General features: G+C 45.6%; 2 protein-coding genes across 7 annotated transcripts in view; one reads left to right on the forward strand and one right to left on the reverse strand.

Annotated features, from left to right (window-relative positions):
- The window catches only part of Trmt9b (tRNA methyltransferase 9B (putative)), a 55,664-nt gene extending 34,607 nt beyond the window's left edge, over positions 1 to 21,057 (reverse strand). For 2 of the 7 annotated variants that reach the window (NR_199183.1, NM_001436851.1), the window contains 2 exon segments: positions 20,906 to 21,057; positions 20,239 to 20,463 (listed from right to left, as the gene is read on the reverse strand). The gene's annotated coding sequence lies outside the window, so the exon portion shown is untranslated. 7 annotated transcript variants of the gene reach the window in all.
- The window catches only part of Erich1 (glutamate-rich 1), a gene marked incomplete at its 5' end in the record, with an annotated part of 52,793,804 nt that overhangs the window by 32,986,956 nt on the left and 19,785,365 nt on the right, over positions 1 to 21,483 (forward strand).

Raw genomic sequence — 21,483 nt, forward strand, 5'->3', positions numbered from 1 at the left:
GCGCCAGATCTCACAAGAGCAGCCCTCAAGAAGATGATTCTGATGTTCTGGACAGCTAGAGCAGGCACAGCCATTCATCACTGGTCCATTTTCCTGTCAGGATGAATGGTCACCCGGGGCTGGGGGATGGAGAATTGGTCTTCAAAGAGATTTAAATGAAGACTGTAGGGCTTAACTAGAAAACAAGGAATGCACAAATAGTCGTGATTTTTTTCTTTTCTAGAATGAAATAGAGGGGAAAGTGCGGGACTGTGTCAGCATCTTTCACAGAATATATTTTGTAATGCAATTAGCTTTAAAGCACGCACTCTGCGTTTCTCACAGAAAGCACAAAGCTGAAGACATAACATACTTGGACCTCAGGATGAGTCCTTGTGTGTACCAAGTACAGAAAACCTGACTGGCAAGGACCTCATTTTGTGGGTTCCCCCAACTTGCCTCTCGTGTGTCTCCCCTAGTCCTTTCCATTCCCTTAGCCTGAGGTTAGCACTGACCTAGCCCAGGAGTCCTCTTCTCTAGGCGGTTTTACAGTCAGAGAAATCTCAAGGGGATATTTGCTTAACTAGTAAAAGCTGGTATTTCACTGAAATCTGGGACAGGAGTTGGGGAGATCACATGGATGACAGACAGCTTGACACACAGGGATTTTTAAAACTCAGCATTTCCCGTCACCATAATTGCTCAGTTGGAGGGAGATCGTCACTCCCACGGAAGGTGAGAGACTGTCGTTTCAGGAAGAAGAGTCCTTTCAAATGGGATAAAGATGAACGGCATGAAAAGATAAACGAAACCGTGTTTGTAAACGTTTTTACCTCACTGTGCCCTGACGACAACATTTTCACAAACTAACCCTGTCATAAAGAACTGGATTTGGGGAAACAACTGTAATGGCGTCCTACCCCTGCCCCTTCAGACTTCCCACTTTCATAGACCTATACTCTGAAGCTCGCCCTGGTAGTCTGCCACGGTCAGCGCTGACCAACAGAAATCCTAGTACGTTAGCACGCTACAGAAAGGCTGCCCCGGTCTGAGTCCAGCTTGGCCTTGGGTAGCTCTGCTCATGACTCAACTGCCTTAGACAACTGCACTCTGCCGTAGCCCTGGCAGAAGACGGCACGCCCTTGGTTTCAGGGAGAGAAGAACTTCATATCAGGATAGAAATCAACGCACAGCTTCTCTCATGAAGAAGATATGGCTGGGACGAAGAACCATGTACACTGTGGCACAAACTTCCGGTCTCAGCCCTGCCTTCATTCTCTGTTTATGATCTGAATACACTTCGTGTCTTCACACGATTCCCTCTCTGCCTGCAGTTTCCTTTCACCCCTGGACCACTGCAGACACATAATTGAGGCTGGCCTTGTGCTACCTTCTCTGTGGAGCTCTTCCCTCCCACAGATAAGCAACACTTATCTGTATAGATGTGTACATCTACCCGTACAGGTCTGTATAGACGCTCTCTATACCGCCCTATATTATTCAGATACACTGGGCTACTTGCACTGCAGTGACTGCTTAGAGGTTCTACCGTTGTCCAACACTGAGCTATAGTATGTAATTTCCATACTAATCTCATAGTATGGAAAGCTGGTGAGATTGGGGGGCCATGTCTGTCTCCTTAATCACCGAAACAGGGGAGTTTCCCCATTCACTGTTTCCTGGAGGGATGTTTTAGTGGGTTAAATGGTGGTCCTCCAAAAGATGTCTTCATCACTGGGACCTGCAAGAACTGGTGTATTTGGAAAACATGAGTCTACGGATGTACTTAAGGGCTTCAAGATGAGATTATCCTGGTTATCCACATCCAGCCTGCATCCAAAGGGAGGTGTTCTTACAACACATGGCAGAGGAGAAGGAAGGGGAAGATGGGAGATTGTGATTTCAGGGATGGTGACACAGACGGCGATGCCTGGAGCCACTAGCAATGGTATCAAAATGGTGAGGATTTCCTCTGGAACTTTCCATGGTACATGACACTGCTCACCAATTGATTTAGGATATTTGGATTTCAGAGGCCTGAAAGAGGACATTTCTATTATTTTAGGCTACACACTTTGTGGCCCTATATTATAGCATCCCTAGAAATCAAATAGCATGATCTGGTCATGAGACCTACACTCAGCCACTAAAGAGTCTTATGCTCCTTACGTAGATTCCGGAGACTGAACCTGAGTCACGTGGCTTGTGAGACTAGTGCCCTCGTGGCCTGAGCCATCTCCTCTGCCCATCTTAACTGATTTAAAAAAAACCTATTCATCATCTATTTTAATTTTTGTGTGTGAGTGATTCCCTTCCACATGGGTACCACATGTGAGAAGCACCTGCAGAGGCCAGAAGAAGGCATCAGGCTCTCTAGAACTTGAATTATATAGATGGTCATTAGCTCCCATGGGAGTGTTCGGCACTGAACCCATGTTCTCTGCAAGCACAGGAGGGCTTTCAACTGCTGAAACACACCTCTAAACCCCAATTTTGACTAAGTTTTAAAGCATTGGCAGTTGTGCTCCAATCCACTCGGTGAAATATACAAATTTCGAGCAGCATCATTAATGACCCGGAGAGTGAGCTGGTGGCTTCCAGTGGCTTAACCACTTGGGTTGTAGGAATTAGGTGCCCACACAGAGGAGTTAGCATTTAGGAGTCAGTGCTGCTCTCTCTGGAGGAATGAATTAAGGAGGTAGTAAGGCACTTGAGTAGCTTAAGAAGGAGAAAATTAAACTCTAATGACTGAGGCGTTAACTTGAACTGTCAGCATGAGTCCCAGAACTACTGAAGTTTCACTAGGTTACTAAAGCTCAACAACGAAGAACTCAGAAGTTAATAAAAGGCATGAGCATTCGCACCTTGCCAAGTACTTTAGGTGAAGTTCTAAGATTCGGGATAAAAGCTGGACTTTAGAATTTAGGGACATGTGCCTTCTTCTCCTGCATAAGGAGCAGACCTTTCAGGCAGACCTACTCCCACCCCAAAGAAGTTTATCAACGAGAGGCAACTCAATCAATTCCATGTTTCCTCTGATTCTCATAGCCCGTAGGTCTGTGGTAACTGTCCAGCATCCTTTGAAGGACAGTTACAAAGCCAAACCCACAGGGAAACCCAGGATAATTACAGGTGCTAGATGAGCGTTCCCCAACAGCTTGACGCTTCAGTCCCGACAGTTCCCAAGAGTTTCATTTTCTCACCCTTGAAGGAATTGGTAGATGATAAGTTCATGCGAGTCACTCCACTAACGTATTTGCATACCATCTTCATATTTGCATAAGATTTTCCTATCTTCTTCAGAGGGCAGGAGATGAACTATGCTGTCCTATAAAGCCATCCCATGCCCCTACCCTGAATCTAGCTCTGACAGTGAACGAGTTCCTCCTGCTTTCTTCTCAATCATCAATTTTCTCCTTGCTCCTAGATCCTCTCATTAGTTTAAAGTGTGTTCCAATAAGCTCTAAAAAAATGAACAGTCCTTTCATGTGTGAACATAGATCATGGTCTAGGTTAAGCCCTCGTTTCACAGCCGCCTCTAAGGACCAAGTTCTTAAATTAAGCTGCCCCAGCTTGATGGCTTTCCTCTCCTCTCATCTGCCAACCCTACATTTATGATCACAGAACACCTGGCAATGCCAGGTCTGTGGCTGTCATCCAGCAAACTGGGTGACGTGGAGAAAATAATAAGAATTAAAAAATGATAAAAAAGGAAGTCAAAAGGGAAGGAAGGGAAGAGGGGAGAGGGAGGGGAAGGGGAAAGGAAGAGGTAGGGGAAGGGGAGAGAAAGGGGGAGGGGAGAGAAGGTCCCCATCACTGCTGTTTTTCTCTGCCCAGCTTTAAACCAGAGAACCTATGTGTTTGCTTGTCAGGTGTATGGTGTCATAGCACCCTTTCCTTTGCTCCCACTCTAAATCACTGCTTTCACCCCATGCGGAACAGCCACAAGCTACAACAGTCTCTCCTCCATTTTCATCAAAGCCTTCTTACGGTTAGACTGTTCCTTTGCCAAACGGTAACTGTGAACAAGGAGGACTTGTAGATGACTTCATGTACCTGGAGATGGAATCTATGGGGATCATTCTGCTGCTGTTAAAAGAGGCCTGGGCAGAGACACAGATCTTTTTCACTGACTTTCAGACAGGGAAAAACTCTCCTGGTGGTGATGCTTGCACAGTTACATGAATGTATGTAATGCCACTGTAATGTACATCTAGAAATGGTTAAAATAAAAACAAATCTTTCAGTTACTTCTGCAAGTCCTGCTTAGGTAGTGTGGCCACCGACCTTATCACGATAGCAACAGCCACCAAAACACTCAGGACCACACCTGTTATCAAAATAAAAGCTTCCCTCTCTAAACTTTCCCCTGCTTTGTGTTTGGAGGGCAGGGCTTTACAAACAACAAGTCTTCTTTGCCAGGTGACAATGCCAACAGGGGACTTTGAAGGCAAGAGTCAGAGAAGGGAGCAGTTCTCTCTGTTAGCTTCCTGTTCCTGCCACAGTTGCCTGGCAACAGTCCTTCCGCACAACCTTCTTTTCTAGGAGCAGTTGGTCCGTCTCTAATTGTTTCCACTCTCCCAGACTCAGCTCTTTATTCCCCTAAGAGACACCGCAATGGGCAACCAAGAGCCTTCTTAGAAGATGTGGATCCGGGACCCTTGCTATTCCCTGGTCTTGCGTATCAGCCCCTGCCTCCAACTCAGATGTTTGGAAAATGCTCATAAGTTTCTAGGAATATCCACTTTATGCTTCCTCCCATCTATTTGCTTATTTACTATTTTAAACATTTATTTAGTGTGTGTGTCGTGTGTCGTGTGTCATGTGTGTATGTGTGTGTGTGTGTGTGTGTGTGTGTGTGTGTGTGTACATATAGTCTAGTATGTGTGTGATGGTCCAAGTATAACTTGTGAAAGTTGGCTCTCTCCTTCTATCATGAGGATTCTGGTAATTGAACGCAGGTTCTCAGGCTTGGCAGCAAGCATCTACACCTGCCGAGCCACCTTGCTAACCAAATCCTATTTCTTAATTTCTGTCAGCACCTTCTCCAGTTTTTTGTTTGTTTTGTTTCTCTTTTGATGTAGAACAAGCTATCTATACGATGCTCAATAAATTAATAAAATACTTTTAAATCTCAGCCATATGCTGGATAATTTAGGGTAGGTGCTTTAATAATAGTCGTTTTAAATCCAGCAAAGGTACAGTTTGAAATACCAATATATATTAAGCCCCATACAAATTCAAAGTAGAAGTCACATGTTGGCGTGATGAAAAAAAAGTGCTAACAACAATCTCAAGTGGTCGGTCCTGCGCATGAGTCCATACAAGTGTGCTAGGTGGACGCAGCAGGCACTATGGGCATGTTTGTACAGGCACATGCACACACACACACACACACACACACACACGAACTTGGGAGGGGACACAGGAGGGGTTGAGGGAAGGGAGGGGCAGAAGTGATCCAGATGCAGAACTTATATACAACGTTCTCTGTTGAGGGACATCTGGGTTCTTTCCAGCTTCTGGCTATTATAAATAAGGCTGCTATGAACATAGTGGAGCACATGTCTTTGTTATATTTTGGGGCATCTTTTGGGTATATGCCCAGGAGTGGTATAGCTGGGTCCTCAGGTAGTACTATGTCCAATTTTCTGAGGAACCGCCACACTGATTTCCAGAGTGGTCACCTGATCCAGTGAGAGCCTGAGAGCTAAACACGTAGAGGGAGGAGTTCTCCTGGACTGAATTTGTAAACAACATTCAGCCCGCAGATTAGAAAGCCAGAACCAATTGTTTTATACTTAATTAGAAATATCTAGTTCTTGATGACAAAGAAACTGGGATTGTCTGTCATTGGACAGCATTCGTTTAGAAGAGAAAAATCCACATGGAGCCATTCCATCTAAAGGGCCAGCCTACCTGCTGCTAAAGTAAAGGATCAGACACAGAAAGATCTGAGGACCTTGTTCCCTTCTGACACTATCCTTATTAACAGGCCACAACCCAGGAAGGTTCCTTACTTTTGCAGACTTCCATACAGTCCCTTGACATCATAGATAACATTGATAATTGGACTAGCATCTCTCATTCACTATGTAAATAGTGTATATTGACTTTTGAAAATTATGTTCTTTATTGTGTGTATGTGTGTGCACCTGTGTGCCACGGTGTACCTGTGGAGGCCACGGGACAAGCTGTGGGATTCAGCTTTCTCCTTCTACCATATGGAACCTGGGGATTGATCTCTTGTTGGCCAGCAAGCACCTTTCCTGGCTAAGCCATCTAACCCATCGGTGCAAATACCGTCTTTTAAAAAGCAGCTGTATCAAAAGGCTCCTCGACCTTTGAGGAGCGATGTGGCAAAGTTAAACTTGTAACAACACTTGAAATCCAGTGGCTAAGCTTGGTCCCGGTTACCATCGGCATGGCTTTATCATACAATGTTCTGAAACATTACAGCACAGCAATCCCTCCTCCACTGAGAATATACCATCTGCCACTGGGTGGATTAATGTTTGTCATTATAGTGGGAAAGTGACTACTTTAACAGAAAAACTAGAGGAATCGGGCGGCATTGCCAATTCTAAAGAGCAGCTTTAATTAGAACAGATGCATTGCTTCTACTGCTTTGCTGAGAAAAAGTTAAAAACAATCCAAGGCCAGACACCCTAAGATGCACCAATACTAACAGGAACAAGGCGTCTTTTTGTGTCATTTTTAACACAAGAAGAATATCACCACCCTGCCTTTAAAGTCACCACCCCTGCCACCTAACTGCGGTCCAATGGAGTTGAGCCATGTGTGAGAGCTGCGGAGTTGAGCAAGAGCTTGTGACAGACTCGGGGTCCCAGAGTCAACTCCCAGCGGCACCATGCATTCCCACAATGGGACACATGACACTAACCTTGAGTGACCTTCTTTCTGTGTTTCCACCCACCACCTTATTGTTTAAGTGACCAAAGACATCAGGGAAGATGTTCGCGATTCCAGAGGGGAGCAGTATTTGAGTAAAAACATGCAGAACATGTCTGTTTCTCAATCCAATCCTTCCTGAGCTGTGGAAAAACTTGTTTTCATGTTGCCCATGATTTACTTACCTACATTTCTGTGATGATTTGGCTATGTTCAGCCCAGGGAGTGACACTATTAGGTGTGGCCTTGTTGGAGGAGGTGTGTCACTGTGGGTATGGGCTTTAAGACCTTCATCCTAGCTGCCTGGAAGCCAGTATTCTGCTAGCAGCCTTCAGATGAAGGTGTAGAACTCTCAGCTCCTCCTGCACCATGCCTGCCTGGATGCTGCCATGTTCCTGCCTTGATGATGATGGAATGAACCTCTGAACCTGTAAGCCAGCCCCAATTAAACGTTGTCCTTATAAGAGTTGCCTTAGTCATGGTGTCTGCTCACAGCAGTAAAACCCTAACTAAGACCATTTTCTATATCTCTGGAGGATGAACAACTTTGAGGGTCTATTGATGTTGGATACTATCAGGGTCCAGAATGTCTTTGGATTATAAGCTATCATAAGGTAAAAATGAGAAGGAATGCCATGAAATGCAAGCTATATGGTACTGAACACCACAGGCTCAAGCCCCATCTCCAATAGGTGATTCCCTGATCCAGATGACAAAAGCGAGCTGCTCTCTAGGCATCCGAAAACTTTTGTCCCTGATCTTGTGCTGGTTTGAATGAGAATGGTTCACATAGGCTCCTATGTTGAGATACATGGTCCCTTTTTCTTTTGGTGGAACTATTTGGAAAGGATTGGGGAGTGTGGTCTTGGTAAAGAAGGCGTGTCACTCCCTTGCCATTCCCAATTAGTTCTCTCTGACTCATGGTTGTAGCTCGAGTTGTGAGTTCTTATCTAGTGCTGCAGTTCCATGCCTGCCTCCTGTGGCCATGCTGTCTGCCAGGCTCTCTGCCATGCTGTCTGCCAGGCTCTCTGCCATGCTCTCTCTCTGCCATGCTCTCTCTGCCATGCTGTCTGCCATGCTGTCTGCCATGCTCTCTCTCTGCCATGCTCTCTCTGCCATGCTGTCTGCCATGCTCTCTCTGCCATGCTCTCTGCCATGCTCTCTCTCTGCCATGCTCTCTCTGCCATGCTCTCTGCCATGCTCTCTCTGCCATGCTGTCTGCCATGCTCTCTGCCATGCTCTCTCTGCCATGCTCTCTCTGCCATGCTGTCTGCCATGCTCTCTCTCTGCCATGCTCTCTCTGCCATGCTGTCTGCCATGCTGTCTGCCATGCTCTCTCTCTGCCATGCTCTCTCTGCCATGCTGTCTGCCATGCTGTCTGCCATGCTCTCTCTCTGCCATGCTCTCTGCCATGCTCTCTCTCTGCCATGCTCTCTGCCATGCTCTCTCTCTGCCATGCTCTCTGCCATGCTCTCTCTCTGCCATGCTCTCTGCTATGCTGTCTGCCATGCTCTCTGCCATGCTCTCTCTCTGCCATGCTCTCTCTGCCATGGTGTCTCCCATGCTGTCTGCCATGCTCTCTCTGCCATGCTCTCTGCCATACTCTCTCTCTGCCATGCTCTCTGCCATGCTCTCTGCCATGCTGTCTGCCATGCTCTCTGCCATGCTCTCTCTCTGCCATGCTCTCTCTGCCATGGTGTCTGCCATGCTGTCTGCCATGCTCTCTCTGCCATGCTCTCTGCCATGCTCTCTCTCTGCCATGCTCTCTGCCATGCTCTCTGCCATGCTGGTCGCAGGCTCACCCTCTGTAACTGTACAATCCAATGACTTAGTTAGGGTTTTACTGCTGTGAACAGACACCATGACCAATGCAATTCCTATAAGGATAACATTTGATTGGGGCTGGCTTACAGGATCAGAGGTTGAGTCTTTGAGGCAGGCAGGGTACAAGAGGAGCTGAAAATTCTACATCTTGTTTCGAAGGCAGCTAGGAGAAGACTGGCTTCCAGGCAGCTACGATGAGAGTTTTAAAGCCCACTCCTCCAGTGACACACTTCCTTCAGTAAGGCCACACCTCCAAGTGGTGCCACTCCCTGGGCCAAGCATATATAAACTATCACACCTGGGATACTCTTTTTTTCTCTAAGTTGCCTTGGTCATGGTGTCTTATCACAGCAGTGGAAAAGAAACTAAACACAGCTCTTGCAAGTTAGAAGGTGTTGGCGTGTGCCATCCGCTGTATTAATCTGGAGTCCTTGCTAAATAAATTTGTGCTGAGTTTGATGTTTAGATCTGTTAAAGAAGAAGCTGTCACAATATTTAATGAAGGAAACAGCTGAAATGGATCTGTTTCCGTACTGAGGTATTATTTATTTTAAGGGCTTTCACAAAACTACTTTCTATTTCTGCTAAATAATTTCACTCTCTCTCTAAGCCGCTGATAAATAACATTTTTTTCAACTGAGGACAAATTAGGACAGCGAGTTGTAAAATAGTGGAACTCTCTAGGGTCTTACCTGGTTTGAATACAATCACCTCTTATTATCTATGAGAATCATCCAAGAACTCCCACCTCGAGGGTGTCAAACTCTGCAGGATGCTCAGGTGGCACAGAAAACGGCATTTACCTATCCCAGGTGACGTGCGTCTCCCAGTGTAAGACTCTCAGAGAGAATCTTCCCTCAGGAGGGAGATCCTCAAGCCCCATGACCAGTCCGAGTCCACAGGCTGCAATGTGCAAGAGGATTTTTATTGATCAGGATACACAGGTATCTGTGGGCGTCCCAGTCAATTCGGAAGACTGGCGCGCCTAGCAGAACCAGGGTAGGCTTTTTATAGTATTTTGGGGAGCAGAAGCAGGCTTACAGAAGCAGATGCATGGTTACAGGGATGTGATTGGTGGAGTAAATGAGGCATACGTGTATGTTACTTATTTTGGCTATAATCATAACAATGAGTTAGCAAAAAGCACATGGTGGTCGGGTCTCCCAGGGGGTCAGGGACTGTTTCTTTTTCCCTGCCAGGTGGCCCATGGAGCAATGCCCATATTTTAGTCTAGTTTCTGCATTTTGTTTTCTTTTCGGGGCTATTTTGTCTAAATGCTGGGTCAGCTTGTCCCACAAAGCTTGGGACTCATATGAACTTCTTGAACTTTCTCATAAGGCTTATTTTAGTTCCAGGCCTGTGTATTAAAATTCATCTGTCATTTCTATGGTTGAGGGCCTAGGGCTAGGCTTGTATAATCCCTTTTCTGGAAGGGGGTCTTTCATTCCCCCATTTTCTTTTTGTCCTTGAGTGGAATCTTTCACTCATTTATTGAGTCATTTAAGGTACTTCAGTTGGTTGTTGTTCTACTAATTGGTACTGTTGTCTTAACACAAAAGTTTGAATAACTGAAAGCCTATCTTTTATGAACTGTACTAATTTGTTTAGGATGCAGGGTCCAAATAGGAGAATCAGGAGAAGGATTATTAAAGGTCCCATCAAAGTTGATAGCAGGGTAGCAAACCATGGGGATCGATTAAACCACCCTTCACCAGGTGACGTGCATCTCCCCGCAAGCATCACAGCATCTCTAGGTCCTTTGTAAGTAATTCGATGCTAATGCTCTGCAAATAGTTGTCAAACCTTTTTGTTCAGCAAATAACAGTAAGGAAAAAGTTTACGTGGGGCTTTCCCTGCACAGTAGTTTTGGTTTCAGATTGGTCGAATCTGTGGATGCGGAACCATGGATAAAAGGGATGCGTTCTCATTGCTCCGCAGCCTGCCTTGGTCTCCAGCAGGCACCTTCATTCTCTAATTTGCTACATTTTATCTGCTTTGGGCTTAATGTTGACCATTTTGTTGGAGTCCTAACTAAAACACCAACGGTAAAGACTTACAGGTAACAGAGGGGTTAGCTTTGGATAAGTGAGCTTGGCGGCAGCCATATTGACTGTGTACAGGCGGTGTTGGCTCTGTACTGTGACGAGGAGGTGAAGATGCTTGAAAGGCTGGCCGCACCTTCCACCCTGAGACCTGACAGCCTTCTGCTTCTCAGCCGGGCTCCCCGCCCCACTCCCACACTCTGGATTCTGTCTTGTGTAGTGACACTGGGACCCTTGTAGGACGGTCTTACAGTTGGCTCCATTGTCTGCAGCTGCCCACACTTGCTCTGCACCCCTGAAAACCTCCGCAGGGCCACGGGGGTGTGACTGTTTACATCATGCGGTGAAGCTTTCAATTCTGAGTAAGTGCTACAATTATGAAACTGCACCGAAGTTGGAGACGCGCCAGTCGAAGGGGTCCTTTCATTTGCAGGCGGCATGCATTGTATTTTGCAAGAACGTGTTTGACATTTTTAAGCCTTCCCGTGGCAGCAAATTGCACTTCTCCTAGCAGCGGCAGTTATTAAGTTGGTGCCCAGAATAAACCAGACGGTTTTGGAAAGATAATTTTTTTTTCCGATTTCCATGTTGCACTTTATGACTGGGTTTGGTTTCTTCAGAGATAAGCCCAGGGATAGTTGTACGCTGTTGATTACTTTGGATTTAAAGCTACTGCTACCATTTTTAACCTTCAGGGCAAGCCGTTATAATCTACTTTCTGAGCAGAGGAATCAGGGTGAGAGAGCTCTGGTTCCAAATTTAAAACTTTAAAACAAGACAGAGCGCTCGACCTGAAGCTCCCAAGGCAGAGCGAAATGTTTCTCACAAATGGACGGAAAAGAACGTTACGTTGAACCTAAGCTACAATCTGGTTTGTCTTATGCATAATTTATTTACTGTCAAGAAAGCAGAGTATATGCCACCAACTGTAAGGTACGATCGTGTACTAATCAGGTGAGTTACAAAAGCGTAGTTTCAACAGTGGCAAGGCATTATAATTTTGAAAATTCGTGACAAATGACCCGGAATGACTTCCTTGAGAAGCGCCACATTCTATGTTGACCATCAGATCACGGCCTCCTCAACTTATAGGAACTGAGATGTCACAGAGCTCATGCAGGGAAAAGGCAAGTCAAAAACGGGCAAATGAATGCAAAACCAAAGTTGATGCCAGGGGCGAAGGTCAAGTATACCAGAGAGGCCATCAGCACAGAAAACACACATCTAGGTTCCAAGGACTAAGCACTGGATTCTTGAGTACTCGTTGTATCCAGCCATGGTCTGGTTTAAATAAACAGAGAGCAGAGGTGACCCACGCACAGGCCTAACACAGGTATCACATATTCAGTAACTAACGTTTTAAGGGAGCATTACTGCTCTATAAAAAGAAAAATCATGTCAAGAAACAGTATATATTTTGTTTATTTAAAATTTTTTCCAATTAACTCATCTTCAATTTTCTACTTAAATGGATAAATCCTAAGACCCTGGAGCACTGGGATAATTCAAAAGGCACTCTTGAAGAAAAGAGCAGAGAGACGGCTCAGCAATGAAGAGCAAAGGGCATGTATTACTCTTGCCACAGATCTGGGTTCGATTCTCAGCACCCACAACTGCCTGGACTCCAGTTCCGGGGAATCCAATATCCCTTTCTGGCCGCTGAGGGCCCCTGCACTTACACAGTACATACAAGTAGGCATACATGTTACACATGAAAAATTTGTAGTCTCACAAATAATTGACAAGATACTTCTTGCCTATAGTGAAACATGGCGGAGTATGAAGTCCGTCTTCTTCAGTTGTGCCATTATTGGGATTTCTAGGACTTTCTACCTTTCAGCAAACCCTCACGGCATGCGCCGCCGCGACCTGCAGACTTTCTACATTTCAAAATTATGTTAACATAATATGTCACACACAGACCTGTCCTGCTTCCACCAAAGAAAATGCATCGCCATAATGAGGATAAAAGGCTTCTGTGTGCACACGCTGCCCATACATTTCCAAAAGCCCACATTTTAGCAAGTAAAATAGATAGACTACCAGACATGAGACCATAAATTACTTTGGCTGAGAAAAAAAAAAACTTTCAGCAGTAGGTCTCTCAACAGTTTTACTCACATATTTCTATGCGTTCTCTATCCTTATGGAGGTGTCTGGGTAGCTTATGAGACTCATGTTGGGGACAGCTTTTCCCACATTATATAGGAACCACAATACGCACCCTCGCCCAATAAGAGCTTGCCCACATTGCTGCTAACTGGGCGCAAAGCCTCAAGCTTTCTGCAAAGGAAATGGTCCAGATAAGTCAGATCAGGCCTGCAGCAGCAGGCAGGAGGCTGAGATGATGGGCAGATTTGCAACCCCCTGCCTTGCATTTTGTCTGGGTTAATGCAGATCAGTAAATGGATTCTACGGGTTCCTCCCCAAGTGTTTAACCAATATGAAACTGCATGGCGAGGAGAGATTACTTGACTTAGAAGCACTCTCCCTACCTGCTAAAAGCTTAGGTGCAATGTCTGCATCTGAAGGTGCTGAGTCACCTAGGAGACTTTTCTGCTGAGCACACGACAGGGGCATTACTCACATTGTGACTTAGATATATGCCCTTGGTATTTGACAGATTGTCATTCAGACCTCTCAAATTAATGCTTTATGCATCTTGCACCAACAGAATTTCTAATTGGTCAAAACCACCTCCCTTTCAATCAGCACCTCAGTGACTTAACCAGGAAGAGTCACATTTAGATGGCCTACATTATATAATACTTAGCAAATAAAAACTGATTTTGATTTTCTTTTATTACTTCTTAAACCTTTATGTCTATGACTATTTGCCTGCATGTATGTGTGTATGCTATGTATGCACCTCATGCTCACGGAGGCCAGAAGAGGGCATTGAACCCTCTGGAACTAGAGTTATAGAAGGTTGCGAGATGCTGGGTTGTTCTGGGAACTGAGGCTAGGCTTTCTGCAAGAGCAGCAACCACTTTTAACTGTCCAGTCATCTTCTCAGTCCTATTTTGACTATCAGTCCACAACAGCAGTTTTGTAAACACCGTTATCTCCAAGTACACTCAATATGTTTGGACAAGGTAAGAATGTGTCACGCTTACAGCCCAGGGGAAGAAACAAGGAGCTCTACACCCAATGTTTGCTCAACTATGACTTAAAGAGGAAAACTAGGGAAAGGAAGAGAAGCTGGAATGGCGGGTGGGGGGTTGGGGTTTGGGGTTTGGGGAGAGTCATTTACATGTCACTTCAAAGTAGAAAGGTCAATAGTTCCTACTTTTCCTTTATAATTAATCAACTCTTATTAGAGTCAAACAGCTATACCCAAGAGACTGTGAAACAAAAGTTGTTCGTGAACAACAGCTTGTGGCACCTTGGGATAGAAGACTTGAGGGGATATTCATGGAACAACATTTAGCTATGTTCATTCTTGATGGCAAGAGGGTGAGTGGCTAAATTACCGATGTCCCCCCTACACCTGAAGAATACAATCACACGAGAGTATGATTCACCCAGGTAGCATTTGAAACTCTGCATTTAAATGTTTCTCATCAATCACTAGGGAAGATAATGAAATGGTTGTCATCTTTTAAGATATAACGTTTTCAATACAAGAACATTGATTCAACAGACTAACAAATTCATTACGCTCTCCAATATGCTCCAACTGTCTCTCCTTTCCCAAGTTTTAGCAGCCAAGTGAAGATGATTTTATTCAATGATAGAGACTATTCCTTGATGTCCTAATGCAATTTCTGAGTGCAAACAAGGTCATAATTTACTAACAGAAGATAAGAGATTTGCAAAAAATGAGGGAATCTGATCAATGCCAGGGCATGAAGGAAGTGATTGGAGTAATGCCAAGCATGTTTTTATTTTACTCTCCAAGAAACAAGTCATTTCTGTCTTTGTCAGCATTAAAAAGAGTACTGTGAATGTTGCAGAGGAAAGAGAGAGTCAGCAAAAAATACAAGTTCCAGGTGATTCATCTAATGACTGACCCAGCCAGAGACTGATTTCTAAATGGACTGTGGTCTTCCTTTGTTTTATGGGTCATGAATGGGTATTGTTAGCTGAAGCTTTGGTGGGGAGGATCATTTTAAAAATCATTTTTCTGGGACAAGAAAGAGGGCTTAAGCCATAGTGACTATCGAGGAAGCGTGAAGACTTGAGCTGAGATCCCCAGAACTCATGTAAGAAGTCAGGAATCATGGCTTGTGTCTGCAACCCCAGCACGGGTTGGGAGAGACTGGAAAGACAAGTGGATCCCTCAAGCTTATCGGGCAGCTAGTATAGCTGAACCAATGAGCTTCGGCTTCATAGAGAGATCCTGTGTCAACAAACGAAGGTGAACAAGCATCAAAGAAAGACACCCAACACCAACCTTTGGCCCATATGCCCTGTACACATGCAAGCACATATCACACCATAGAAACACACAGTCACATATAAAAACTCATTTTCCTAATACTTTATTTTGATTACCAATCCAACTGAAGAATGTTTTTATGTTTAGATATATAGTGACTGGTCAGTAAGTTTTATTTACTTAATGCTTTTTTTTTTTATAGAAATTTCAACTCTATCCCTACAATATACTTCTATTTGAAAGGGAACTTGTTAGCCAACTGCTTTATTTTTTCACTTCTTTTTAAAAAAACAAAATATTACCCAAAGTCAGTCTTAGCCTACTTTGAATGAAATATCTGTCTCTGAAGACTATATTTTAAATATGTGCTAGACGTGATGGCCTGTCACTCAACTCTCATTCTCCAAGTGTTCATTCCATCAACTCTGAGGCCAGAAATCTGTAGACTCCATTTCCCAGAGTCCAAAGAGTCCTTTGAAGGGTGCAAGACAGAGGTCACGTGCTACCAGAGAGAATGGCGGAGGAAGGAAGCAGTAAGTGTCTAGGGATGCTATTGGCTGGTCTGTTTTTGCTATTGGCAACAATGTTCACTGCCTTGGCTCCTGGGGTAAAGAACGCAGCATTTCCTCTGATTAGTGGAATGCAGAAAAATGACATGTTCATGAAGTCCGCATCTGTGCAGGAGGCTGAGTCTCAGAATTCAGACAGCCCACAAGGCTCTCTCCTCTCCATTCAGTTAGCAACCTCCTGCTCCAACTTTCTTGTAAACACTTCATCTCCACACTAAGCCCCTTTCTGCTTAAGTCACTGCAACAATTTTCTAACTGTCGCCAGAAAGGAAGCATTCACTGCACCGATGGTAGGAAGTGCTTTGGGAGAAAAATGAAGAGCGCTGTGCCCATCTGACACACAACTGTGTGTTAGAGAACAAGGCCACAGAGCAGACTGGGGTTACTTAAATGAAGGGATGGAGTTGAAGCCAAAACATCCTTAGACAAGCTGAGAAAAAAAACTAAGGAAGGAAAGACAGAAGAAAAGAGAGGAAAGACAAAGAAAAATAATGAATTCACCTATGTGCAGAAGATGACCAACCACAAGTCCTTCAAATGACCATGGGAGATCTGCCCATCAGGGGAGAATGTTGCCATGTTTCTACTCTGTCCTTTCCTCCGAGAGAGACCAGAGCCTTCCCCATGAAATTTCAAAACAAATATGTTCTACAGGTCCTTAATGGATCTCCAGATTCAAATAAAATGTTTGTGCAACCAACTGGGGAAAAAAATACACACACACACACACACACACACACACACACACACACACACAAGAAAGATTAATCTAAACCTTGTTTAGCATTGGGAGAGGGTTCTGGGGGTGTGAGGTTTGGTCTTGCTGTCTATTGTAATGCTAGACCAGGAGTCTGCACTAGACCCACGTGATGCTAATGTAACCCTTCCCCCATGTTATTTCTGATTGGTAAATACAGATGCTAACAACCAATAGCTGGGCAGAAGAGACGTAGGTGGGGTTTAGGTTTCCTGGGACTGGGGTTGGAGGAGAACCTCAAGAGTAGCTCAGAGGCAAAACATAGGCAATAACTCAGGGTTATCGATAGGAAAATAGATCTAGCAGCATAGAGGGGCAGTATCTGCCCAGCTCCTGTGCTTTATATTGTAAATATAAGGCAGTGTGTGTCTTTATCTGGGAACTAAATGGTCAAAGGCCTGGTTGAAACCCCAGGTCAGGATTAAATAATTTCTACAACAGGGTAGACTTAAGGGCTTTGCTTGATTGCTGAGTTACACTTCCAGCCCTGCAGGACCTTAAGGCCAGACCTGTGGTGCAAAGCCCTGGCAAATGAATTATGATAAATTTCTTTTCAGATTAGCTTCAACATTGCAAATTCCCTTTTATAGTTTAATAGTGTAATCCGAATAAATCCCAATGAAAGACAGTCACATATAACAAGATTTCTACTAAGATCATAGAAAAGAAAAAAAAAAACACATTTCTCTGAGGGCAGCCCTACTGTTTCTGTCACCTTAGCACAGCTCCTGTCAAAGATGCCTGTGCTCTGAGTAGTTCTCCCGGCCGATTTTTGGACAGGTAGTGTTCGGTTTCTAGTAAATGTTCTTCCTTTATGCATCTTGATGGGCTGACTTGGGAATTCCATTAATCGGGTGTTCTGTAGGCAAATCTTCATTTTAATCAACAATGGAAGTAAAGTCACGGTGCAACTGCAGGGGTGTCTGTCTGTCTGTCTCCCCCCTCTCCATCTAATCCCTTGGACACCTGGAGTTATGGGCATTTATGGCTGCCCGGTGTTCCCATGCTGGGATCTGACCTCTTGGTTCCCTGAAAGATGGGTGAGTACGATTCACCACCGAGCCACCTCTCCAGTGCCTCTACCCACTCTTTACAACTGCTCACCTCGCACTAACAGCAAACTAAGCATTTCACAATCACCACTCCCCCACTCCCCGCAACCACCTTCAGAGAAACCGTTATGCCCGAGTCACAGAGGAGGAAAAGGCTTGAGCTGGGCTTCGGTTTAGGACACCTACTTACAACTCAACAAAATGCCCTCTTTCCGTGCTCCTTTGCTTACTTTCCTTTAGAAGTTCCCCCAAATGAATAGCATTTACTCGCTTTGAGAAGAACCTCTTATCAAAGGACCTTAGGCAAAATTCTCTCTCAGGCTCTCTGGAGAAGTGAGTCACAAAAGTTAAGGGACACTCAACTGGCCCTTAGCGTCACTACACTTTCAGGTTTCTCGGGGACCAAATTATGCATTGAGCTCAGTTTGGCTTTAGTCCACGGGCCTCTCCTACAACACAGTCTGCGGTTTGCTTCCCACTCCATGCTACTGTGTTTAGAACACATCCTCCGATAGGGAGGCAAAGTTTAGATCAGAGAGTGAAGGAATGCCCATTCAGAGCCTGCCCCGCATGTGGCCCATATATATACAGCCACCAAACTAGATAAGATGGATGAAGCAAAGAGGGGCAGGCAGACAGGAACTGGATGTAGATCTCTCCTGAGAGACACAGCCAGAATACGTCAAATACAGAGGCGAATGCCAGCAGCAAACCACTGAACTGAGAATAGGACCCCCATTGAAGGAATCAGAGAAAGGACTGAAAGAGCTTGAAGGAGCTTGAGACCCCATATGAACAACAATGCCAACCAACCAGAGCTTCCAGGGACTAAGCCACTACCTAAAGACTATACATGGACTGACCCTGGACTCTAACCTCATAGGTAGCAATGAATATCCTAGTAAGATCACCAGTGGAAGGGGAAGCCCTTGGTTCTGCCAAGACTGAACGTGATTGTTGGGGGGAGGGCGGTAATGGGGGAAGGATGGGGAAGGGAACACCCATATAGAAGGGGAGGGGTAGGAGTTAGGGGGAAGTTGACTTGGAAGCCAGGAAAGGGAATAACAGTTGAAATGAAATAAGAAATACCCAATATAATAAAGATGGAGGAAAAAAAAGAACACATCCTCCTTCCTGTAAGAGTGAGACCAGGAATGTACAAATGGCCATCAACAACGATGACGAAAAACAACAATTGGTTAGGCCAAAGGCTCATTTCAATGACATCTTTTACTCAGGTCCTGTTTAAAACGCTCAGCCAGAGCACCACCACGAACTTTTCTCTCAATGTTAAGATGCTGTGTATTGCCAGCTGGGTCCGGCTTGTGACGTCTTCAAAGCAGTGACTGAACCTTGAGAGTCAGAAGCAGGGTCCTTCAGGACTAAGCCCAGTTAGCACTTCTTGTTTACAGTCCTCCAAGCATCAGTAAGATTAGGCTTTATAAGAAACAAACAAAAAACACAAAATGGAGGCTTGAGATTTCCTGGGATTCCCCTGCCACCTGGCCCCTACGTTTAGAATCAGGTTAAATCCTTAACGGTACAGACCAAGCATTTTCAATGTCACAATCCCTTTGGCAAAGAAAAACATCAGAATACCTGAACTACCTTAGGTGTTCTAAGACATATAACAAAGGGCAAACTATGTTCAAAGAGCATCATTAGAGCAACCAGATCTTGCTAGAGGCAGGCTATCTTTTCCGTGGTGGGTGGTGAAAGGAACCTATAGAGGGCTCCCTTTTTCAAATGTGACACCGGTAAAGCAGCAGTTCTCTGGAATGGTTTCCTTAGTGATGAGATGCTTTGCAACTTGTCATGGTCTTCTTTTAAATAAGACACACACACAATCAGCCAGCGGCTCTTGGACGTTCCTTCCTAGAGACCTTCATCTCCAGAGACCCACCCTACGCGTCCGTAAGGTACCAATGGATCACACCACCAGAGCTATTTACACTGCCCTGTTTACACTGGCAGGGTCCTTGATCTCTGAAGAATCCTACAACTTTCCCTTCACTAAACTTCCATACAAATTAATCACTCATTTTTTTTTTCTGGGAAGCAGAAAGAATAGATACTTTAATGGGTCCTGTGAATAACAGTGCTTTTAGCTAGGGGGTGGGGAAGATTGTTAAATGCCAGTCCTTGCTGGTGTATTGAGAATAACTTTAATCTCCAAGTAACACGGATCTAGACTAGCCTTTTCCTGCACGAAATTTCCTAGGTGCATTTTAAAGATTTCACTAGCTAATACATAAAGAAACGCCGGGCTCGGGGTTGTTTGCATCCTTGCAAACATGTTATTTATGACGACAGCTCAAGTTAACGCAAACAGGCGCACACGAGAGACATGTATCATTGTATAGATCTCACCATCCTATTTTGACTTTCCTGCCAATAAACTGTATTTTCATCCTCAGCTTTGGAAACTTTCAGGCTGCTGAGTGATCTTAGTTCCCGCCTCCTGCTGGGAAGAAAACCATTTCCCAAGTCACGGCTTTTAAAGGGAAAGATACACGTGCGACCAGAAACAAGAATTCCTCTTCACCTTTATACCTCTGCACTTGTCGCTTTGGACTCTGAGAGCCTATTTATCCTCCCTGCCATCTGAAGCATGTCCTGCAAGGCAGGCTGCTCTGCTTTGCTCTGCTCTGCGCCTCAAGTTTGCAGGGTAAACAGGTTCTCTCACCATAACAAGGATGGCCAAGGAAGGCCAGTAACTCACCCAGGTTTGCAGATCCCGGGTGCTCTGGCAGTCTTGGGGATGCCAAATGGCTGCAACTAGGACAGCGAAGACTCGGGTCACCATTGAGCAGTGCAGACGAAGGTCAACAGCAGGTTTTGGGCGGTCTTTGCCCGGGATCCGGGCGGGAGGCTCGGCCGAGCACTGGCTCGGTGCTCTTCAGCGTCGCAGCCCGGACTGTCCAGGATGCAACTTCCATGGGTCGGCCTAGGAGCGTGAGAATGAAAGGGAGAGGACTAGAGAGAGGGAGTGAGGAGGGGGGGGGGGTGTAGGGGGGAAGGAGGGTGTGCAGGGGTGCGCGCAAGACGGGAGCGCGCTCCCGGGCTGGAGCGCGGCTCCGTAGAGAAGTTGGAACGCAGCCGCGAGGCCGCGCACACCCAGGCTCGCGCGGGGACCTCCTCCTGCCAAGCTGCGCGGCTTGGAAGCCAGAGTGACAGCAGCTGCGACTTCCCGCGACCCCCACCCAGCGTGGTGCCGCCCTCACCTCTCCCCAGGCTCTGACCGCAAGCCCGGGGCGCCTCGGAGTCGGCTCGGTGCGGCGCGGGCGCGCGGCAGAGCCCAAGCGGTGTGGCCGCTCTGTCTGTCCCCTGCGATCGCCGCGCCCGGACGTGCCTGAGGCTGGAATCAGGATGACCTTCCTGTCTCTCACCTCGCTCTACTCCAGTGTCCGGTGGGGTGAAGGGTCCTAAGCGGGAGACGCCTCTGGGCGGGTACACCTGGCGGGGCCCCAAGCGCAGCTCAGTACCTGTGGTGACACCCACGTGACCCTAAGCCTAACTCTTCCCTTTTGATCCTGACCACAACACACACTGTAAAGGAAAAATCTCTACCGGGTATCTGGGCACGTGGGCTGACTCAGGATTGGAGGAATTAGGTCCAACCTGTCACTGCACGGGTTCTGGGTTTTTCCTGAAAAAGACAACGCTTGTTTAATCTTTTCAATGTCTTGCTAAAAGGAGCAAGTCAAAACCCCCGTCTGTCACAACAGTGCAGTGTGGAAATTTAGAAGCGATAGCCCAAAATGGACATAGATCATTGCTTCTGCAATAATAGTGTTAATTGCTTTCAGTGTCATAGCTAATAACCTTCGACCCCTATTAGTAAACAACGTAGTTACCCGCAGGGTTCGCTGTACTTTTTAAAAACTATATGTTCCCCGGAATCGGACCCCGACATATTCAGTAATGTTTTGCGGGCCTTTGGATAAGAATCCCATGCTGTTGAGCT

Source organism: Rattus norvegicus, chromosome 16 (assembly GCF_021556685.1).
Source record: "Rattus norvegicus strain SHRSP/BbbUtx chromosome 16, alternate assembly SHRSP_T2T, whole genome shotgun sequence".
Lineage (NCBI taxonomy): Eukaryota > Metazoa > Chordata > Mammalia > Rodentia > Muridae > Rattus > Rattus norvegicus.